The 23,138-nt window shown below is 41.9% G+C and overlaps 1 long non-coding RNA gene across 1 annotated transcript; it reads right to left on the bottom strand.

The window, feature by feature from the left end:
- Window positions 1-2,201: 2,201 nt before the first annotated feature.
- LOC137151324 (uncharacterized) lies at window positions 2,202-12,704 on the bottom strand. The gene is made up of 3 exons (XR_010919254.1): window positions 12,579-12,704; window positions 11,911-12,040; window positions 2,202-2,448 (listed from the first exon to the last, which is right to left on the bottom strand). It is a non-coding gene; the product is annotated as an uncharacterized lncRNA (long non-coding RNA).
- Window positions 12,705-23,138: the final 10,434 nt, after the last annotated feature.

Here is a 23,138-nt window from a genome sequence, read left to right as displayed (position 1 = left end):
GGGTTAGTCTTCCTGTGTGACCTTAGGCAACTCACTTAGTACCTCCTGTGACAAAGTGACTCAGCCCTTGTGCCCCCTTGTGGCTGGGTGTGATATTGTAGGTTTTTCCTCTTTATAGCCCCACCGCACTGACTGGCCATTGAGATCTGCTGGTCCCCTCCAGCCTGGTCACTTGGCCCTCCACCCTGGTCACTTGTAGTCCAACCCCCTTCAGGGTAAACCAGAGCTCAACTCAACAATAGCCCCACAATCTCAAATCAGATCATCAGCTGGAATCCAAGCCCAGTAGTCCCACTGGCCCTTATGTTTGGGGTCTTCATGCTAGCCTCCTCAGCGAAGTTGTAGGGGAACAGTCCGTCCCCCTCTGTCCTAGGTTACAGCCCAAGAACCTTACAACAAGTGATTAAGACCTGTCTCGGCAGACCCCTTGTTTCTTCCCAGAACACTTCCTATGTCAGCCTGCTTTCTCCTCGGGGGGGCTTGTATTATCAGCAGGGGTCTTCTCTGGGGCAGGCTCTGTGCCCCAGCTTCACATGTGGCAAAGAAAACTAAACTAACATACAAAAAGAGCACCAGGTCTCTTGGCCCACAAGGATCCTCCAGCCATCTGTATTAACCCTCCACACTCTCAGGAGACTTAAGGCAGCTTGACTTTTTGCTCTGTTCCTCTCTGGGAGCTAAGAATGAGAGATCTGTCCAACTCCGAGGGTTAGGAATCTCTAAGATGGGCTTCTCTCTAGTAAGGCTTCTTCTTCCGGTCCAGCATGCTTAACAGGTGTGGCAGGGCAAGGCCACTTCAGCCCATAGCTGCTTTTTAACCCCCTCCTGTCTAGTGCAGGGTTTGTATACCCCATCATAGGATAATAGTACTTCCCTACCTCACAGTGAGTTGGGATGATAAATAAATTAAATATGGTGAAAGTCTCACAGATACTGTGGAAATGGGAGCAATACAATTACCTGAGGTAGGTAGATAGCTCAAAAATTCCTTCTTATAAGATTGTTTCAAAGAATAGAGGATGTCTATCACAGGGATCTGAGTCATCTCAATGCTCAGATAAAACCATTTCATATGACACTGTTGAGTCTATGTTATTCTCAAAAACCTCAAGTTTAAGAATTGGGCTATCCTTAATCAAAGCATCTACTATGGTCTTGGTGTGGTCTCCTCGAGATGGTGGTTGGGTGTTCTTGGTTTTTTTAAGCATTCTCCACTAGGAAGTTACATTTGGTAGTCTTTAAAACCAAATTAAAATTGAATTGATCAAAATCTGATTGTAATACCTGAATGGCAGACAAAATTGTATCAAATGATATATGCTGAGACAATACAATGGACAGAAGATAGTTTATCAGTGGCTATAATAGCTGCTGTAATCAAAAGAGAATTGTGATGAGAAACTAGGAGAAAATCCTTTGCTTTTCTCTATCACTCAGAGGTTTTAAAATCTGAGACTACGGGACAGATTCTGAGCCAGTGTATGTGGGCATTGTTCCATTGGCTTCCATGGAGCTATGCTGATTTACAAACTGGATCAACCCTATGGGTATGTCTACACTGCAATAACACACACACAGCTGGCTGGGGTCAGCTCACTCAGCCTAAGGCTTCAGGACTTTAAAACTGCAGTGTGTATGTTTGGGCTCAGGCTGGAGCCCAGGGTCTGGGACCCTCACCCCTTGTGGAGTCTCAGAGCCTGGGCTCTAGCTTGAGCCCAGACATCTAGAGTTCAATTTTATAGCCCACACACTGAGCCTCACAATTCCAAGTCAAAGAATAGGGGGGAAAAGATTATTCTTTTTGCTCATTCCCCCAAAAACTAGCTTAAGGCATATTTTAAAAACATAAATTTGTGAGAGTTGCAGAATCCAACCCCTGAAAGTGCAGACTGTGTGACAAGAAAGAGTTACAGGTAAATTAATTTACATTTAAAGTTTTATTTTGAAGTCAACAACTATGTACTAGTCTTTCTTAGGCCTTGTCTATATGGGAAAATTTTGTTAGTTAAACAAGGATAGTTAGAATATAAACTCTCATATGGGCACTAATTATATCAGTTTAGATTCACACTTTTCCCTTCCTCCCAGTAGAACAAACACCTTTCCAGTGTATGCAAAGGTTTAGTTACAGTATCTGTCACTGTCATATCTAAACATCAAGTAAATTATGAGTCCAGTTACATAGATGCACATTCAACTCATGGAAAAATATTTTGTTGCTTTTATTTAAAAATGCCAATACTTTACATTAATGTTATTCACAAGTAATTATTCTATCAGCTGTAGACATAAAAAACATCTTTTGCAGGTTTCTTATTGCAGACAAATGAGTCAGTTTTGTGGGTTTCCTTCCTTTTTCAAAACCCTGCTGTCATTATGAGCAGTTTCCTCAACCGCAGGCAAAACTTGCAGACCAAAATGCACTCAGGTTCTCCAAAAGAGGCTTTTCTAGGTGCAAGGAACTTGAGATATTTGCAGGTTGGTTTGTTGTTTTAAACACTTTTTCACAAAGAACAATATCCAAGACAATGCTTGACTGAATCAGGCACACATTTTAACTACTCTAAAACCCTGCCCCTCAACTCCATTTTGTTCTGTATGAATTTTGTTTGTACATTAGCTCTCACTTCTTAGTGAAGATACATGCACCATTCCATACCCAATAAGTATTTTTCAATATATCTGTTTTTATTATATAATATGTTGCCAGTGGGTGCATTTTGTGTGTGTGAAAAATACCAGAATGATAGAGAAAAGCCTTCAGTAATTGAGGTTGTCAAAAGAACAGGTACAACACTCCTAGTGACAGGAGACTGCAGCAACAACTTGTAGAAAAGATGAAGTTACATGCTAATGCTTTTCTTGCTTTATTTAGGCCTTGATCCTGAAAATGCCATGCACATTCTTAACTTTAAGAATATGAATGATCCCACTGAAGTCAATGACACTAATCACATGCTTATAGTTAAGCACATATATATTGTTCGCAGCACTTGGGCCTTAGTCTGTAAACTCTCCAGGACAGGGAGAACATGCACTGCATGAGCTACATTCGCTCTACAAAAGTATAGTGATAGTGCAACCTTCCTCATACCCTCCCAGCATGCTTCAATCCTTGAGGAGATGAACCTCCTCTAATTCTGCCTCCTTCACTTTGAGGAAAAACCTCAGACTTATAATAAAATTTTGAGGTTAGTCAAAGCTCCAGTTCATGGAGTCCTGTGTTAATGAAAAAGAAACCTGAGATTTTCATGTAAAAAATACAATAAAAACCTTTTAGACCTCTTGGCTGTAGAAAAAAAATTTGAAAATATGACCCAAGTGCAACCTAAGGGCTCAAAAACCAAAACACAAATGAAAAAGAACCCCAAATGTATTTATTTACTCAATACTGGGCCTGACTCCAGATTTTTTAACATGGAATTGGCAATCCCTGACCATTTTTGTTCATTTTTTGGCTTTTAAGGTTGCTACTGCTAATGTGTCTATCATAGTGGTGATCCTAAGTCTTCTGGTGGAAAAGATATATCCTAAACAGTTCAATTGTTTACATTTTCACACACAGAAATGCAGTAAACTACATAAATAGGTTCATCTTTAATGTTTCTATTTCCTCTTTAAAAAATCCAAGAAATTCAATAAAAACAGTAAAGAAAAGTTAAAGGGTCACTGCCAACTTAAAATGTTAGAGACTGATACACTTTTTAAAATTCAATTTTCTGACAGAGCACATTAAATCACACTGCCTGAAATATCTGGCAAAACATTCCTTTAAAAAATTATACTTTTTTTCTGCTCACAGTTGATGTTCACATTAGTCTTTTGGACAAGCCCTGGAGCAACACAACCATATATGCTCAGGCCTATATCCTTTCCTCACTGTGCATACTCCTTCCTGTCTCCAGATGTTGTTTCAGTTCCACTAGACTGGTCCACATTGATGCCCCCATCATTTGCTACTACAAATGGTGCTGCCAGAGCAGTAGTAGCATAATGGTGAGAGATTTCCCCATGTAATCTCCTATATGCAAGGCCTTTGATGATTTTATCTTTGCAAGAGAAGACAGAAACTTTGAAAAAGGATGCAGAAGCTTAAAAAACAGGAAGAAGTGCAGTGATCACAGAAAGAAAGGAGGCAGATTATTATCAAATTCATGCTTCTCTACTCTTGATACTAGCATCGATTTTTTGGAAAACAAGGCCGTGTGTGGTTCAGTGATACAGCAACAGACTCAAAGCAGGAGACCCTGGGACAGGGTTATGCACTGATGTCACATAGGGGGAAAAAGTTTAATTATTTTTAGATTTAGATTTAATTAAATCCCTATCAAAACTGTAGCTACTTGCACTTTTGCAGGGCTGATCAGAAGTTTTCCATCTAAGTAAACTGTCCGTCCATCTCATCATCCCCCCATACACATAGAATGCTGGGTTTTCAATTAAATGAACATTTTCATGGAAAGCCTCTTTTTCTGGTAAATTTCAATTTTTTTTGGTAGAAAACGTTTAAGGAAAAAAGCTTTTTGGCTGAAAACGTTTTGGCTTTCAATTTTTTTGATGTAGTTAAAACTTTTCCATGGAAACAAAACCTGCTTTCTAACCAGCTCTGTACATTTGTGTGTGTTGTTTTGTTTTTAATGTGTTGGACCAATGTAAGGATTCCTGAAACATCAGCTTTCCCCTCATAGCGCATTCATACCACTCCAACTAAGATTTCTAAGTTGATGTTATCTTTCTCATGACAGTACCACAGTTCATACCCCCAAAGGTACTATCTGCTAGATCCCCAAAGACACCTAGGCATTGTAATGCTCAGCGTTGCAGCACCTACCTTTTAGGTGCCTTGCCACTCAGTGGAATTCATAGTCCTGAATTAAGTGCCTGGCCTTGCTATGAAATGCCTAAGGGTGGTATTTGCAAAAGCCAGCACAGTGAGCAGGGAACGGTCTAAGCTAGCTAGCTAGAAATGCTGAAGAGCTAGGTGGGTGCCTATACCCTGCCCCCGAAAGGGAGTTAGGCATGGAAGTCCTTTCACGGATTTAGCTGTCTGTCCACATAAAGGCCTATCTAAAACGGTAGCAAATGACATGTAGCACACTTAGGAGAGGTTTTTCAATCCTGTAACATTTTCATTCTCAAACCCAGGAAAGGCAGGAGCTCTCAGTGAAGGTTACCTGCCCAGTCTTGCAAGTGACTGAGTGCCCCCTGGGATATCATGAGAACTGAAAGTACTCGGAAACTGTGACATGCTGTACCTCATGTACACCCTTATAGGGTGATTTGTGTATCATTCATGTTCGCCCTTATAGTGCATATCCATTTCTCTGATAAATTGATGGACAAATGTAAATGAGCTTGCAGGGTGCAGTGTACAGCACTGAACTCTGCAAGACGGCAATTCCCTGGGACTGGGGGTTATTGCTGGGAGTCTATCCCATGAGTGGCTGGCCAGAAGTGCTACTTCACTAGGTCAGGGACTGATTACTCACAGGAGGCTGGGCGTGGGCTGATCCAGAAGTGGGTAGTTCACCCAGCGAAGTGGGGTAAATTGGGGTACAAAAATGAGGAATTGGTGTGACACAGCTACACACCAGTCCAGATTGCAAGGGGTGAATGTCACAGAAACCTTCCAGGACGTCCACAGGAATTCACAAGATCATGCCTATTTTTCATACTCAGATTCAAGTTTCAAATGTGGTCCATTTCTTCAAGTTTACTTTTGAGTAGAAATTGAATATGGAAAATTTTAGTGAATGCTTTTGCCACACTGTTATGCAGCCTTAAAATAGTCACTACTAGAGTATGTAATAAATATTGTTTCCTGAAGCCAGAATAACTATCACAGGGACTTCTGTTTATTTTAATAGAATAGAGTTCCATATCAGAGAACTTCACACCATTCAGAGTACCACTGGGCAATTTTTTTTTCCCCCCTCAGACAAACTATTTTTTGCACCAAAAATGCAAATTAGGGTCAATACAAAAAGGTTTTTCAAAAAAAGTGTTTTGTTTCAAAATTTTCAAGAAGAAATGTTTCAATTGTTTTCAATCAAATTACTTTGTTTTGAAGTTCACTTCAATTTCGTTAAAAAAGTAAAAAGATGAAAAAAGTCAAACACAATATTGTTTCAAATTAAAGAAAATGTTATGTTCAACCCAAAAGGATTTTTCCTGCGAGCTGATCTTGCTTGTGGGTTAAGCACTGGCTGAGCTGACCCTGTGGTACTTTAAGTGAGAGGAAGGACCCAAACATACCACAAACCCAAAAGCTCATTGGATGCGTCTACGCAGCAAAGAAAAATCTGTGTCTGGCTCATGCCAGCCAACTCAAGTTCCTGGGGCTCAGGCTATAGGGCTGTTTCATTGCTGTGTAGACTTCTGGGCTTGGGCTAGCACCCAGGCTCTAGGACCCTGCTACATCCTTTTCCATAGACACCAGAAATACTGGACTGGAATTGGCAAATTTTCGATAAACTGATATAAAATAATTTTCTCTGGAAGGACAGACAATACCCACAAAGAAAGATGCCTTTATACCATCAGAAAAAGTTTATGGTTTTGTGAAAATCTACAGGTGCATCTCATCACACAAAATGAGGATTAAATTACAAGAGGAACATAGCCCTGTGACTATAATACAAGCCTATGCACCCACAGGAGACAATGAACTTCGGAGACTTCTCAAACTGCATCTAGAGATTTTTTTTCCCCATAATGCCAAGATTGGGAGTGATAACATGGACAGGGAGAACATCATGTGAAAAGGAGAAATAGGATTAAGAAATGAGCAAAAGGACAGATTGATTGTTACTTTAGTTCTGCTCTACTTGTTTATAACACATACGGCACTTCAGTACAGATGAGTCCATATAGAATAATGGTTTTCTAATGATGGTACTACAAAAAATGTGATCAACTTCCTCTTAGTAAAGCCATGCTGGAAAATACATTGACTAGACTGAAAGGTCTAAAGGTCTATAGAAGCCTAAATGCAGACTAAGACCATCAGGCAGCAATCGCTACAGTCAGGATCAGACCAATCCTTTAAAATTAAAAAAAAAAAAAAGACAAAAGAGTCTAGAGTGGTGAAGTTTTGAAAAATACAGACAACGGTGGCCTTTCAGAAAACCCTCAGGGGCTGCTTTGTGCTCTTAGACCTAAAGGACACAACAGTAGAACCTTTTGGGGCTGAAGTGAAAGACATCATTCATGCCATGAGAAAGGAGATTTAAGGAATGAAATCGTATCCAAAAAGGAAAGACTAGGAAACAGATCAAAAAAGTACCAAGAATAAAAAAGGAAACTTATCAAGAACATCTGAAAGTTTAAGATTGCCCTAAGCAGAAAGAAATATAGACGGCTCAGCAAGGAACTAAAAAGAATGGTTAAAAAGGCTAAAGCAAAACTAGCTTAAGAGAGAGAAGGTGAAGAGCTTGAACACCACTTGCAAAAAAAAGTAATGTGAGAGGTCTTTTTCAGAAAGCTAGATTTCTATCAAAGGAGTTACAGGTGATAGTTAAATAAGCGATGTGATGTTCCGGGGACCTATGTAATAGATAAAGATAAAAACATAAAAGATTGAAAATATATTTTCATCAGCTATTGATCATGTATAGTCAAGTTGACCCAGATTTCCTTGAGGCTATCAGCTACAACAAGAAGACCACCACCTATCGGGAACACAACTGAAGTGTTAAAATATGGCAGAAGAGACATGGTCATGCACCTTTGCAGACTATTTAACCTCATTAGGATGAAGGGTGAAATCCCTGATCACTGTCAAGGCTCAATCATTGTACCAATCTTTAAATAAAGTGACCCAATAGACCACAAAGACTACAGAGGAATAATTCTTACAAGCATTCCTAGCCAGGTATTCTGTAGAGTGAAAAGAAAAGCAAAGGAAACCCTTTCTGAGTCATAAATTGGCTTTAGACCTGGACAGTCCACTGTAGATCAGGTATTTATTTTTGTCATATCTCATTGCACAGATTCAGCAATCCCCAGTTTTGCACGTACATTGACTTTAAGGAGCCATTCGACTACGTTAACTGAGAAGCTGAGGAACATACTGAATACTGCCGAGTATGTACAGTATAACGTGGCATGCAGTACGAGTCAGTGGTTTGAAGTAAAAAAAACTACAGTCAGAGATGCACACTCAATTCAATACTTTTACTGTGTACTTAGAAAACATGTTGTCCAACTCCCTTAGTTACATCAGTGGAGGCTGCAGGAGATCAGAACAAATTATCAATCACCTTGACTTTGTAGATAATGTTGAAATACCTAAGGAGGATCTACAACCAAGAAGCAGCAACTAACCTGTACACAGACAGAGAATGGGGATTAAAAATGAATAGAAAACTAAGTAATGGCAACATCAAAAATAAAAAGTTAAAAAAACAGGCTAAACTAGTCATTCACAGTGTCAAACAAACAGGTAAATAGCTTCTGCTACTTAAATTCCACTATAGCAAATGACAACTGATATGAAGTTTCTCCTCTTATCAATACCCTTTTCATATTTTTTAATATAAATGTTTGGAACCTTAAATCAATGTCCATGTCAGCTAAAGCCACATTATATACAACACTCACTGTACCCACATTACTTTATGGTTATGATACATGGGTACTGATAAACTGTCTGGAGCAAGAGCTCCAAACATTTTAAATTAGGTGTCTATGGCACATTCTCAGTGCATGACAAGGCTAATAGACTATGGATATCATCATTTCTTAGAAGATTGTAGTTATGCATTATACTTTCAATCATCAAAACCACAGTGGTTTGGTCAGGTTGCTAGAATGACCTTATACTGACTGCCTAAAAATTGTTCTGTGTGGAAGAGTGCATGGTGAGAGGCCATGGACACCTAACAAGACAGTGGCATAACGTAGCGTATAAAAACATCCAGACAACACTCCAACAGACTCAAATGGTGATTCAAAACAGCCATGGATGGAATCTGCTCATAACCTCAGCCCTAACCAACCTTGTGACTGGAAAAGATGATTATGATGAAAAAGTTAAGTTTTGGTTGACTTGAAATTATTTTTCGTTTCAGCCAGTGGGGGAAAGAAAAAAGAAAAAGGAAAGGAAAAAGGAGTTATTTGCACACCTCTTATTCAGAACATTGGTTCATCTAGTCAAGTTACCTGTCTTTGATAGCGGTCCAGATAAATAAAACCATCTCTCAGCCCCACTCCAAATAGTTAATTATGCACTCCCTCAATTCACTCACTCTCCTTTCCTCTAGATTACCTTTATATTCTTTGCTCCTTCTCTCTTTCTCTTCAGTCTTGCTCCTCCACATTTCTGAGGCCGGGCCTACACTTACTGCGAAATTTGGTGGCAGTCGACGGGAGATATGCAAGCTACATAGAGTAGCTTGCGTATCTCCCATCAATTTTAAATTCTAATTAGTGTGGTGTCCCCACCATGCTGCGCTGATGGGAAATGCCCTCCCATCGATGCAGTGTTACTCTTTTTCCGGGGATGGATTTATTAAGTTGATTTCCGGATCAATTGAGCGGAAATGGAGACCTGCTCAATCGATCCTGAAGAATCAATCTGACGGCAGCAAATTTGCCGCCATCAGTGAAGACATACCCTCACTATCCTCAAAAGCTGTCTCCCCTACCCTGACCTATTTGAGCAGTACAGAAAATTCCATCTGGTCCTAATGATGAAGTCTTAATGACTCAGCTTCAGAGACAAAGATCAGGCACCATCTCCAACAAATATTTGGGTATTGCCAGGACAATGGGTTTCCAGTCACTTCTGACAGTTCCTTTTTTGTTGTTCCATGTAGTTTTATTTTTGCCCCATTAACAGCTTTTATAAGCACTTGCTGCTTTTTTGGACTAGCAGTGCTGTCAGCTTGCCTGATCAGGAAGGTTTCTGGGTTTTCAGGAAGGATGAGTTGAATTCCTTGCTTCAGTAACCAATAAAAAGACACTGATGAACCAAAAATTCTCCTGGGCTCTGAGAATCAGTGAGAGGTACTTGGATAAAAGATGCTGCAAGTATTAATTATTAACAATGTTTATTTTCAGCCAATACCTAATATATTGAGGCTATTTTCAAAGCTCAGTTTGGACTCATTCCGCTCAGCTGACATGACAAGTCTTAGCACAGACATTCCAGATGACTAAATCCCCAAATCAACAATAAGCAGTTTTCAAGATGCTTTGCTTAATTTAAAGATTTTTCAGTAGTCAAGTATCTGCCTTCTCTAAAACTAGAGCAGTTTCCTTATGATTGCCATGTGAAAAGAAGTCACCCCAAAGTCCTATTATGTTTCCAGTCTGAGGAGTAGAGAAGTAGGTAGGTAAGGAAGGATAGAGAAATACTCTGAACATTTCTGGATGGAAATAAGTTAGTTGCACCAGGGATGGATTTAGCCCATTGTTTAAGCAGAGATTGCACTTTTCCCATCATCAATCATGGGTCTGCCAAAATGTTTTAAACCTTAAAGCAAAAGTGACACCTAATTAACCCCCCCGAATCTGTTTTTCAGTAGTGTCTGGTTGTTTATACCCCTGGTGGGTTTGTGAGGTACCTTTCCTTAAGATATCTTACCTGAGAGTGATCCACTATTCGATATAGCAAGTTCTGGACTTTAAACCAGCATAATTTTATATCATGTTTAAAACATTTTTTCCCTACCTCTGTGCTATAATCTGTTATCTATTCCTTTAAATTTTGCTGGTTTTTTTTTTTTTTTTTTTTTTTTACTAGCTGCTTTCCTGCTTCTGCGTCTGATGTCATAAGTGGAAGAATCCAGTAGCTCATCAAGGAATGATTTAATGGATTGTGCTTACCCTGTAAATAAAGGTTTGCATAGTACCATAGGACTTAAACTGTAGCTATTAGTCAGATGGTGAGACTTGGCAGCTATAGTACGATTTACCAGATTAGATCTGCCATATACTGCCTAATTTTTACTCAGAGACCTGATGTATTAACTACAGATGGGCCTGAACCAACGACCCAGATTCAAACACCTCTGAACTATAAAGACATTCAACTTCAGATCCAAATTTAGTAGCTTAAAACTCTCTCTCTCTCTCTAACCTAGTGATCCCAATGTTTATAAAGAAGGATGCCTACATTTCAGTATTGCGATGATTTGGAGATCTCTCTTTGTAAAATAGGAATTCTGGTTGGCTGTATTAATTTATTAGGAATTGCTGTACAATCGAAAGCCCGTGTCAAAGTTTATCCACTATCCCTGACAGTACTTTCAACAGGCACACACCGGATTCAGGACAATGAAGAACACTTAATTTTAATGAATGCTTTGATTGGACAATATAGAGATGCTAAGGCAGTTTGCTCGAGCTGGGAAAAGTCCTCCTCTGTCTGAAGGGAAGCAGGAAGTGGAGAACAGTGGAACATTACCAAAACAAGACAAAGACAGGTGACCATAGCAAAAGATTGGAAAGCATCATGGAAGGAGGTGGGGGAAGACATGTAGGAAGTTTGGGCAGGAGGAAGGCAGGGCACAGACTGACCAATGTAAGAGGGAGCAAGCTGAGCTAGGGAGAAGGCTTTGTGTTTCAGAATATAAGCCACGCACTGGAGAAGGACTCCGGCTGCGCCAAAAGGACTCTAAGCACACCCCAAAGAAGGCCTTGGAGTGGTGAGGAAACTGAGGCAGGAAAATTAGTGTAGGGTTTTTTTGGGGAAAGGCATTTAATAGATTTGGGTATTTCTCTTGTAGTTAAGCATGATCTCATGAGCTGCTGGGAAGGGACAGCCCACCAAATCCATGACAACTATACAATAACCTGTACCATGTCACATGAGACATTCTGGGAGAAAGGGAATCTCAGCTGGTGATGTACTTCAAACAATATTTTGTAATTGTAACATGAATGGCTGTCAAAGAGTTCACTCACCACTGGCATGCCCTGTCATGGCTGGGTGTGGCATAGCAGGCTCTTTTCTCATCTGTTCCAGCTCCATGGTCGTCTCTTCCCATAACTCAGCTCTCTAGCCAGATCATGATTTAATCTCACCCCTTTCAGACTAACAAAGTCCAAAAGATAAGAGTAAAAATTCCTTACAAAAAAGTTATCAGACCAAACTCTGGGTCCATGGTCCTTAACCCTTCTCTCAGGGCACTCCATCATCCTAGTTCCCCTCTCAGGGGACCACAATATCTTACCAATGCCTGGTAGGGGAACCTGGCCCTCTCACTTCAAGGGGCTCCAGCCTAGGGAACCTAGGACAAGCAGTAAGGGTTCACTCCACCAGACTTCTTACAGCCACCTTCCTGGACTTCTTTCTACCAAGCCTTCCTCAGGCCTTCTCCCCCAAAACCTCTCTAGCTTCACCCTATTTCCAGGGCAATGACTCATACAGCCCTCCCCTAGAATCCCCCAACAAAATCCCAAAGCAACAAATGTAAACTTAAAACCCACTTCTACCCTCCTTGGGGTTGACCCTTCATCTCTCTCTAGTTTCTCCTGCTCTATGCCTCAGTTAAATGCCTTCACAAGATCTCTCCTTGGAAGTCCAGTTCTTGTCTTTCTACCAAGGAACACCACCAGAGCCTGCTCCATACCTCTCCTGGCTGCTTGCCAGACTTCTATACTTAGGCAAGGATCTCAGGGCTTACTCTTCCTTTGGACTTTCTTCCTGAACCTCCCAATGTCTCATCATCTCCTAAAGAGTAACTGCAAAATTCCTTCCTACTACCCTTGGCCTCTAAACTTCTTATATTTATAAGCCTCTTCCAGCCCTTCCACAGCTGGGTTTCATCATAATTAAGCCTGGCTCACCTCCTGGTGCAGCCCCCCGCTGTTAATTGGCTTCTCAGGTCACATTAACCCATTCTTTACCTGTGTGGGTTACACACCCCCTCAAAAAGGGCTAATTATTTTTTTTTTTTTTGCATACAAATTCATCCATAGAATTCTGCTTGCTGGAGTAAAAGCAACTTCATTATATAACATGACTATAGTGGTGCCACAGCATCACTATAGTTAAGGTTGCGTCACAACTTCTATTTAAAGGTCAGCATGTCTAAGAGTTCAATATGGTTAGTCCGATTCCATTGAAATTTGGGAAGAGAGGAGAAAGCTATTTTTCAAAAAAATTGTTGGAGTTTTGGGGGTTTGGGGGGAGGAGGGGCATTGGGTGTGCGCAGACCTAGAGATCAAACTGTTGATGCAACGTTAATCCAAATGGTCTCAGTCTTTCAAGTTTGACCCAAGCTAGAGCATGGCACCCACCAAAACTTTGGGGGACACAAATTGAGAATGATTATTTAACGCTATGTACATTTTTACAGAGTGCATGTGCCAATCAAAAAAACGGCCTAAGGGTTTCCATTCCCATCATTTTATTTGATATGCTTTAAAGCTCAAATCTGGTAGTGCTCTAAAATCTGAATGATTACTTGGATTGCTTTGAAATTTGTGTGCATCGCAGAGGTGCGGGGTGGTATTAGGGATTCGAATTTGAGGTCATTTGGCTAAGGAGTTCCCAAGTTACAGACCCTCCCCCCGCAAAAAATGATTTGCTTTTGCTGCCTTATAGTGTTCAACAAAGAAGTACTAATAACTGGATGAATCACAGACCTCATAGAGAGTGATGGATGTGAATTCACCCTTCAATTAACTACGGATTATTTAATCACCTCTCGCCGCCCCCCCACCTAAAACAAAAGGAGTTTTGGATTGAGTGGCTGGAGGTTGGTACAATTTGTGAGTTATTGGTGACAATTTTTGGTGGGGGCAGAGGGATGTAATCAAAGTATTGGGGGGCGGGGGGGGAATAGACATTTGAATGCTTCCTGGAGGGCAGTGGTATTAGGGGGCTAGGAGTAGGAGTTTCTGGCTGCAGTAAAGGGTGCAGGATTATGGGGGAGGAGGATAAACGGAGATGAGTGATAGGGGAAGGGGAAGCGGTTGGGGGCTCAGGTGAAGGGGTTAGTGGAAGTGGAGAGTTGCGACACTAGGAAGAGGAAATGGGAGTGAATGGAAGGGGGATGGGGAGAGAATGGGGCAGGGGCAACCATCGATCTCACATTTGCCCTTCCTGGGTGTGCACCCAGATTTGGGGGGCTCTTGCCCCTTTTGGGGGTCTTAGACCTCCTCCCTGCCATTCTCATCTGAGTTTGAATACAGGGGGGCTTGCCGCTCTGGGGGTGTCGGAGCCCCTTTCACTGCCCTCCAGGTATGTAGAAGGATCTGGAGGACCCATGCCTATCTGCAGGGTTTGGACCCCTCCCCTTCCTACTCCTAAGCCAGATTCTGGGGAGACTTGCCTTTTTTGGGCAGGTCTGAGGTCCCCTCCCTACCCCCATGTGAGCTAGGATCTGGGAAAGTCCTGCACCTTTGGGTGGGGAGCTGAGAACAGGCACACTTTATGCATATCACAGGCTCTAAAGCACTAAATAGGAGGTTGGGGACACCCACTGAGATGAACGGAGCAGTTCCACATGTCCAAGAGCTATTGTTTCAGGCTTCATTCATTTCCAGGGGGTGTTCAGCTGACAGGATCACATTGACATGAATGGGCTACTTTATACCTTTCAGAAACTCCTGTGCTGTAGAAGGCTGTTTAGAGGAGCCCTCTTCCTCCATCGTCCCTCTATCCTTCATGTTTAAAGGATGACATTTCTAAGAGCTCCAAAATCCATACGCTTGTACAGATTTTCCTGAAATATGCTTTGAGTTGTGGGAGTAGAGAGTAGAGTTAGTGACCCAAACTTGGGGTCATGTGAGCCAGGGGTTCCATAGATATAAGCCCCAACACAAATAGCCATTTTACAAACAGTTTCTATGTGGTTTTTTGTTTTGTTTTTTGAGCAGAGCTAGAGATCCCACTATTGCTGTGATGTGGGTCAAAATGGTCTAAATCAGGCAATTTTTACCCAACCCAGTGTATGGCATCCACTTAATCTTTGCGGGACCCAAACTGTGAATAGCCTTGAAGAACATGTTCACTTCTTCACTTGTGTAGATATGCTCTCTGGAAGGATTACACTGTGCATACGCCAGTAAAGAAAAAGACCATGAGAGGGTTTCTAGGCAGCCATTTTATGCTTGCTGGGATAGTTTGAGGGAATGTGCCAACGTTATTGGCCCTGGTGAACGCCCTGCCACTGATATTACTTGTCTGAACCTTCGTACATCTGTGCAATAAAGATTTAATAACTCATCTTGCTTGTTACAAGTTGTCTCTGGTATAATATAACATAGTTTTTATTTTGGGGGAAAGTTTACTGTAAACCCAGCAGAATAGTTAGCAGCTGGGTCTAGCCAAAATTTTGTCATATCAAGTGCGGAGGAGCTGGAGACAGAGGATTTTGTGTGTATGGGAGAGTAGGGACAGAAGCAAGAGAGGCAGAAAGAGGACGGGAAATGCAGCTGTAAAGAGGACGGGAAATGAGGATGGGTGGTAGGTAAGCCTTGGATTAGTTGTTTGAGAAAAATCAGTATTTTACTAGCTCCGAGGGAAAGGGTGGGGGGACACGTGGCTATCTCTGGTGTTTCCAAAGACACATAGCACTGAGGTTTGGCACTGACTATGTAGATACCTTAAATGCTAACAAAAAAGTAATACATACATTGCCAAGGTTGCGAGCTTGTGGCTTGTGTGTGGTTCCTGGATCACAAGGCTGCGGACGTTTGTGGAAGAGCAAGAAGTAACACCGTGGCATGGGGATTGCTGACTATCGGCTGATTTGGGTGGAGAGAAGTGGCGTATGTTGGACTCATGCTTTGCTCATGCTGCAGTGTCTAACTGGTGACTTAAGAGATTCTGATCTCCTGGAAATTGTGATGATTCACTTGGGAGAAATGAGCTGGGTCTTATTCCTGGCATGCACATCATACAGTGTGTGAGAACAGATTTGGACCACATCAGAGATCATGTCTATGAATTGTGATCGTTTTCTCTGATTTGGCTGAACATCTAAGTAAGTGCGACAGTGATAACATGAGAACCATTACTAAGTGTTAGAAGAACACTGAGGCCTGCTCTACACTTCCTGTGGATTTCGGTGGCAGTCCCCTGTGACTTCGTTGTTCTTCACTCCAAACACTGCAGATGAGTTGGGTTATGGGGGGGGGGGGACGACGACGGAGTAAAGCAATAGAAATTTTTGAATCCCAGGAAGATGCATTTCCTGCCTGCAATGGGAAGTCCTGAGTACGGGGGAAAGGGGGGGCGGGGGGGGGGGGCACCAGTCTGGAGGGGGACACAGAGTGAATGGGTCAGGGTGTTATACTTAGAAAAGACTAGCAGGATCTTATTCAGGGGGACAAGGCAATATGCCACATTTATTGTACATGTAAGAAAATCAAAAAGCAGTCACATTCACACACACATTCATAAGGTTCTGCAAGCTGGTGTGATATGATTAGTCCTTTTATGGGTTGCTTGAGCCAGCCTAATGGCCAACTAGGCTGGGCACGAGGAGGGAGCCAGGCCTCTGTCAGACGTGAATCTGATGCTCCAGGATGACAATTGCAGAATGAGACCCAAAGTTTCCATATTTTTACCCCATCTTTTATACTTGCTGGCTCTCAAGTAAGTCTATGGGCCTTGCTGTGTCATGCTGCCTCTGGGTTCAGTATAGCTGTTAATCACCAGCTAATTGCAAGCATGACTATTCTCTTATTTCTGTACTTTGTTTGTTCCCAGGGTGGATCCTTCTGTACTTCAGGGTCGTTAATATGCACTTTAGAGTCGTTGATAGGTATTCTTCGGCCTTCAGGGTTAGGATGGCAGTTGGTGTCTTTACCCCCCTTTCTGTTGTTAAAGGAGTTTAGTTGGGTCTTTTTATGCCCTGCACATACGTTCCTCACTCACACAAAGAGAATTTATCAAGATATTTTTAGGTTCAATAGTACAAGTTTCAGGAAAGAACTCACTTCAGGAAACTAACAAGATGGAGTCCATTTATGCCACACTAAACAGCACTATACCATTATCATAAACATTTCTCTCTACCTCTATCTCACTTATACAATAGAATGAGGAGCCTACATCTGATTTGTTTGTACGGCTCCCAGGGAGGGCTCACAAGGGGCATGGCTGGAAACGTATGCCAAAGCAGGGATGTTGGGGCCCAGCTGATGTGGGGGTGGGATGCACATGCAGGTTGGCTCGATATGCAAATCGAGGGACATGATTTGTACAACTGCCTAAATGGCAGCTAACTTCTACCAACAACATATTTTTCCTGTTAAAAACACTGGGAAATTCAATAGCTAAAAACTATGTTAATGCAGAATTAAGGTTGCTCAGTGATGTTTCATCGCCTTGCAGAAAGCTGAGCTGAGCAAAAAAATCATACTTCTGAGAACGAGGAAATGCACTGTTAAGGTTGCCCATGCAACCTTAACTCTGCCCTCTTTCAGCATTGCACCAACATGCCTCATTACACACACATACTTTTACTCTGCCAATTCCACAGTTGCTGAAATGTACAAGTTCTTCACCTTCTTTTACAATCTATTCATGCTCACCTACAGAATTCCATTTAACAATATTAAAGTATGAAGGTATTTCCTGGGATATTTTACTATGGAAAATTTTTGTCCTGTAAAATTCAAGATTAGGACCTCTCGAGATTGGGGGGGACTGGATAGACAGAGAAGCACAGAAGGGCAGGCGGGATATATATGGTGCTGAAATAAATCGAGACAGAGAGCACTGACATTTTGACCTGTGCTCCTGCACTGTCAGTTCTAAGCTGTATGTGCAGGGGGAGGAAGCATGCTGCTGCTGCTGCACCAACCCTCCTAGAGACCTGAGATGATGCAAATACCTTGTTGCATTATTGATGTGAACCCTATGAAGAATTCAACTCTTGTATCAGCTGAGGTAACTAGAGAGAGAGGAAGAGGTAGCAATGCTGTCACTTTCCAGAGCCTTTACTTCAGAAAATGTCTCCCTGTCAGATTTTACACCCAGATGCAAAATCTGTCATTAGTAACCTATCAGCTTTTTGCTGATATAGAAAAATGTATCCCTCTCCTCCTCAGTCCAGGGATCCTTATCACGAATAGCTTCCCTACTCATTCCCAGGGATACTTTTTCTGATAAATCACAGGCAAACCTGTCATAAATGGCATCCTCCCCACGTGCCTCCAGCTTGGTCCAGGGAATGCTTGAAGATGCAACTCCAGTTATTCTTAGCTTTGTTCCAAGGGATACAATTTATTTTATGGTTCTGTGTCATCCCTGAGAAATTGCGTCTTTCTCCATCTTCAGCCATGATCCAAAGTGTGCAATTTCAAACAGTTCAAAGAGAAGTTTAATGGATTCCCCACCAGTCCTCTGAATTTGCCTAGTGGGGAGCAATTTTTGACGGGCATCTTTCAATGATCAGGAATTGATACTCCCCTTCAAAATGAAGAGGGGATTTTGAATCCACTGTTTATCTTTTGAAGTTATTAGAATTTATTTGTTTTTAAATAAATGTTATATTTCATTTAAAACATCTCTTTGATTCCAGTGAATATTCGAGATGTGAATAATTTTTTTTAAATGACCCTTCACAATCATAATTTATCAATATTCTGTTTGGGAAGGACACCCAAGTGAAAAATAATATGCTACCTAGACTTCTGAGGTTTTCCTCTATCACTGTCCCTGTTAAGAATCTGGATTACCAAACAGGATCAAATTTTCTGCTGATGTAAACGGACACAGCTCCATTAAAATCAATGACTCTGCATCCATTTACAGGAGAATTTGGCCCATGATTGCAACAGGAAATTGGGGTTGCTAAATTACAACAATTTATAAAATCCAAGTATTATATGAAATGGAAATAAAAAATCAAGGAAATCATGCCAGGGCTTGGGAAGGACTCCTTGCAGTTCTTCCCCAGTCAGATAGGGTACATTTAAGGCACCTTTATGCCACCTTGGCCCTTTATCTGACATAAAGAAGACAGAGCAGTGATGAGGATCTCTTTCCTTGATATTCAGAGAAATTAAACTATTTCTGAGGAAGCAAAACTGAGCTTCTTTTGGTACTGAGCCGAAAGGAGAAATTGTCACCAACTGTTTTATGCAAAATCCAATACAAAGAGCCAATAATAATGTAAAAAATATTATGCTAATAAAAAAAGGAATTAAAATCAGTCATTCGTATATCATCTATTAGCAAAACAAAAATATAACCAGACATGAGAAATTTCACTGTTCGTTCTCCTCCCTGTTATTCTAACACAGAAATATTCCATCTCTTTTTTGCAAACAAAGTAACTACAATGACTTCTCTGTTTTAGAGCTCAGATATCATTCTCACAGTTTTGACTTAAAACCTAAATCTCTGTGGAAAGTTCAGTTTAAAGCTAATCATAAAAAACCAAAATATTATACTTTTAAAACTCACAATTTTTGTCAAGAGTCCATTTACCTCTACAGAATTAAGAGCTATTATGAAACCCTGAGGGTAAAGATGAAGTGCTAATATGAGGTTTCTGAAATATATACCTTTTCATTAAATTAATCATGTCTTCTTTTACAAGTAAAACATAGGTTTCCTGAAAGCCGTTATGAAGTTATGTTACAAGTGGTTGGAGTGAACTATAAAACCAGTGTTTCTATTTAGTCCATGTTTTTTATTAACTATCAAAGATATGAATTTCAAGTCCCAGGCTCATCTCTTGAAGGTGATGTGCAGGGTTCCTTTGAGGACGAGAATTGGAAGTTCAGATATAGAGTGATCACTTTGTGAAAAGTGTTTGCCCAGGGGTGATATGGTGTTTTTGTCTTTTATCATTTTTCTATATGAGTTGATTCAAGAGCATAGTGATTGTCTCTTTTCACCCACATAGTTGTTATTGTGGTGTTTAGTGCATTGGATGAGATGGACCACATGTTTTAATAGACATGTGTAGAACTCATGGATCTTGAAAGGTGTGTTGGGGAGTATTAATCAACGTAGCAGTGAGATATATCTGTAGGTTTTGCATATATTTTTATGGCAGGGAAAGGTGCTGCTTTGAGTTGGTGTGTCCTGGTCTGTATGAAGCTTGCTTCTGATTATGAACCTGGTGAGGTTGGGGGGGTTGTTTAAAGGTCAGGAGAGGGGGTTCAGGAAAGATTTCTTTCAGGATGTGGTCCCCATCGAGTAATAGTTGTAATTGTTTCATGATACCTTGTGTGGATTTGATGAGGTGCAGTATGTGACAAATAGGGATCAGTGTCGTCGTCCCCCCATATAAGCAGGTTATCTCAGGGTATTTGGGTGGCCGTTCCATGAGACAATCTACTTCTACTCCCAGAAAACCTGCACAACACCTTAAAGAAATAAGCCTGGGTACTGAAATTCATAACTATGCTAGACACGAAAAACCATGGACTTAATGAAGATACTGGTTTATGGCTCATTACAACAATTTTCAACACCCCTGCCTGCTATCCCTTAATTGCCCACCTCATTTTAAGTGGTCTTGTGACAGAGTGCTGGGCAACAGCTGAACCAGCACTCTGGTCACTATAGCTCCAATTAGTTGCTCTGGAGTAGGCTTGATTAAGAAGAGTTGTGCCTAACCGATGGATTGGGAGAGCTAAGAAGCTCATTAGCCCATTAAGCAGAATGTGGAAAAGACTCAGAGAGGAAGTGCAAAAGGGGAAGAGAGGGAGGTTTCCGGAGTCAGAGCCCAGGGGAGCTCTCAAGAGGATGATCTCTTTCAACTCCCCCATCCTTGCCAAGGGAGCTAAGGATTGTATGTTATTATAAATACAGGGCTGCATGAGTCTTTAATGGTGGTAGGGAGAACACTGTGAAATAAATCACACAGGCAGAAGAAGGTCTCTGAACTGTTTGTAACTTGAAAAGAGACAGGCCTGGGACCTCCCCCCAGGGCTGCCACATATGGGGGGGCTTGTTCAGATCTCTCTTTGGCCGAATAGACAAAGAATTGGATGTGGGAAGCTGGTGTAAAGATTCAGTGACCTGCAGGAAACCCTAAAATGGCCGGCAACACCACAAGAGGAAATGAAGAAGACCCTGCAAAGTTTCCAACATTCCCACCACCTGGAGAGATACGTCTTGCTCGTCTAGCAGGTGGATCAGCAAAAGACCTTGGAGAACTTTGTAAGAGAACAAGCCAACCTGCAGCAGCAGCAGTGTCTACAGAAGGTAGTGAGCCCCATAGTGGGGAACAGCAACAGGACACAGAACATACAAGAATGTACAGCTGTGGGTCAGGTGGCATCAACCGGGTCCTGTGGATTTGACAGAGGAATTGACAGAGGCCAAAGTCCCTGGGCAAGAGGGCCGACTGAATAGGGGATTGGAGCTTGGGAGAAAGACTGGAGAACCCACACCTGGAAAAGGTATAAAGAGGAAGAACCCAGAGGTGCTCTGGCTTGGTCCATTACATGTTACCAGTGCGGGCATCAGGAACATAGGAAAAAGGATTGCCCATATATGGAATGCAATGTTGCCATGTTTTGTGGCAGGGCCGAGACTGGAGGGAAGGAGAAAGGACAGAAATGTCCACCGTTTCAGTAATGTTGGGGAGAAAACTTCAAAGGGGCCTTGTAGATACAGCCTCCGCTTGCTCTCTGGTCTGGCAGGAGGTGGTAAAACCCCACTGGATAATTCTAGCAGTGTGAACACTGAATGTGGCTATGGGGATAAGAAATACTGCTCTGGCATAGGTGCCTCTGGATGTCTGGGAGAGATGTTGTTGAAAACAGGTTGGGGTAGTGGAGGGGTTGTCCTACCGCATTATGTTGGGCACTGACTGGAGCCCCTTCCCAATAGAAAACCAAGCTGGTGTAAGGGCCAGAGAGTTTGATCCACTGCAAGATAAAAAGGGAGAGAATAAGGAGATTCCTCCCTCAGGTGCCTATGGTATGAAGATTTATGAGTCAAACAGAGCTGTGGGGGGAACCTCACCCCACCAAGTGTGATTTCTGTGGATGGAGAATGAGAGGACCCCACAAGGGGGACGTATAATTACCCTAGGGACAGAGGGGGAAGGGAGGGAGAATATGGGGATAGAAAAAACCTTTCTGTCACGTATGGGGGTGTGTGGGGGGTGTGTGTATGACAGAGTGTTGGGCAACAGACACTGATCCAGCACTCTAGTCACTACAACTCCAATTAGTTGCTCTAGAGTGGCCTGATTAAGATGAGATGTGGCTAACTAATGAATTGGGGCGGTCCAAGGAGAGCTGTATGTTACTGTAAATACAGGGCTGCAAAGTCTGTAAAGGTGGTGGGTTGGACAGAGAAATAAATCACATGATATTCTTGCCAGAAGTCTCCAAATTGTTTGTAACTTAAAAAGAGACAGGAGCAGGACCTTGTGACAGGTCTTCCTCAGCATGGGTGAACCCCTTATGCTAAACAATCTGTCCCACCTTGTATTTAGCTCAGACACTCTGGTTATCTTCCCTGGACCTGAAGTAGAGCTCTGTGAAACTCAAAAGCTTGGCCCTTCCACCAACAGAAGCTGCTCCAGTAAAAAATATCACCTCACATACTTTTTCTCTATCATATCCCAAACCAACAGGGCTACAACAATTATGATGTAATAAACTCAGATGTAATAAAAGAATGTCTTTGAAGCAAACTTTTTTTCTAAAGAAAACTGAATAGTAAGGATCCGACGCATACCTTGGACTAGAGCCATCAACAAGGAATAGTGGGGCTAGCCCTAGACCAAATGGTGCCCCAGGCAAGGAGTGTCTATGGTGCCCCACCCTCTATTTATTAAACTTTTGAATATCTTACGTTTTATTGCATTTGTAGCCCGTTTCATGATTTTGATGCACGATTTGCATCCATGATTTATCCCTGTCAGAGAAGATGATGTATTTTGGCCTTTTGTTGCTAGCAACAATACCAGCACCCCAAGCCTGGCACCCCAAGCGGTTGCCTGGGTTGCCTGTCCCTAAATCCGGCCCTGGGTCTAGATTAGCCAAAACTTTTAAGGTAACATTTTTAAAGAGCACCTGTGATTTGGGAGCCTGGTCCCATTTTCTAAAGGAGTTTAGCCATTCATCTCACCAAAGGACTCCATCTATCCACAGTTGGAGCTCACACACGGGCTGGAGGTTGGTCATGGAAGGGCTTCCATGCTCTGCACCCCTTCCCCGTAGCATGTCTCCCTTCTCCAGGGCACTTAGTTTCGTTT

Source organism: Emydura macquarii, unplaced genomic scaffold (genome assembly GCF_026122565.2).
Source record: "Emydura macquarii macquarii isolate MOO-44397 ecotype Brisbane River unplaced genomic scaffold, CSIRO-AGI_Emac_v2 contig_1045, whole genome shotgun sequence".
Lineage (NCBI taxonomy): Eukaryota > Metazoa > Chordata > Testudines > Chelidae > Emydura > Emydura macquarii.
The sequence above is the reverse complement of the archived record's forward strand: the minus strand, read 5'-3'. Positions and strand labels throughout refer to the sequence as shown.